The sequence below is a fragment of the Buceros rhinoceros genome, unplaced genomic scaffold, assembly GCF_000710305.1.
Source record: "Buceros rhinoceros silvestris isolate BGI_N320 unplaced genomic scaffold, ASM71030v1 scaffold10662, whole genome shotgun sequence".
NCBI lineage: Eukaryota > Metazoa > Chordata > Aves > Bucerotiformes > Bucerotidae > Buceros > Buceros rhinoceros.
Genome location: NW_010397166.1, coordinates 20,690 through 21,047, shown reverse-complemented (window position 1 = coordinate 21,047; position 358 = coordinate 20,690). Strand labels below are relative to the sequence as shown.

The window sequence follows — 358 nt, the reverse complement described above, 5'->3', positions numbered from 1 at the left end:
ACACTAACTTCCTAAATCTGCAAGGATGCTGCAAATACATCCTGGATGCTCTTTAAAATGAACATCCTATCCGCCAGTCTGCACTCAGGCACGGCTCCTTCTGTCCCAAAGTCACGCTGAGTAGGGTCCAGTCTTGAACAGCGCTGAAGTGGGTATTTTTTCTCTCTGCTCCATGCTCAATAGGAGAGAAGTATCAATCAACTACAAAAGCTGGTTAAAACGACCAGTCCAGAGAAAGTCCCTCAACGAAGCCATAACTGAAGCTGAAAAGGGTTTTAAACTAAATAGACTTAGACTAGATAGAAGGAAGCAACGTTTTATGCTTAAAGGTGAGAGCCTGGCCCAGGTTGCCCTGATT

At 44.7% G+C, this 358-nt stretch overlaps 1 protein-coding gene across 1 annotated transcript in view; it reads right to left on the bottom strand.

The window, feature by feature from the left end:
* The window catches only part of LOC104502208 (piezo-type mechanosensitive ion channel component 2-like), a gene marked incomplete at both ends in the record, with an annotated part of 53,378 nt that overhangs the window by 33,337 nt on the left and 19,683 nt on the right, over positions 1-358 (bottom strand). The gene's annotated exons all lie outside the window — the stretch shown is intronic.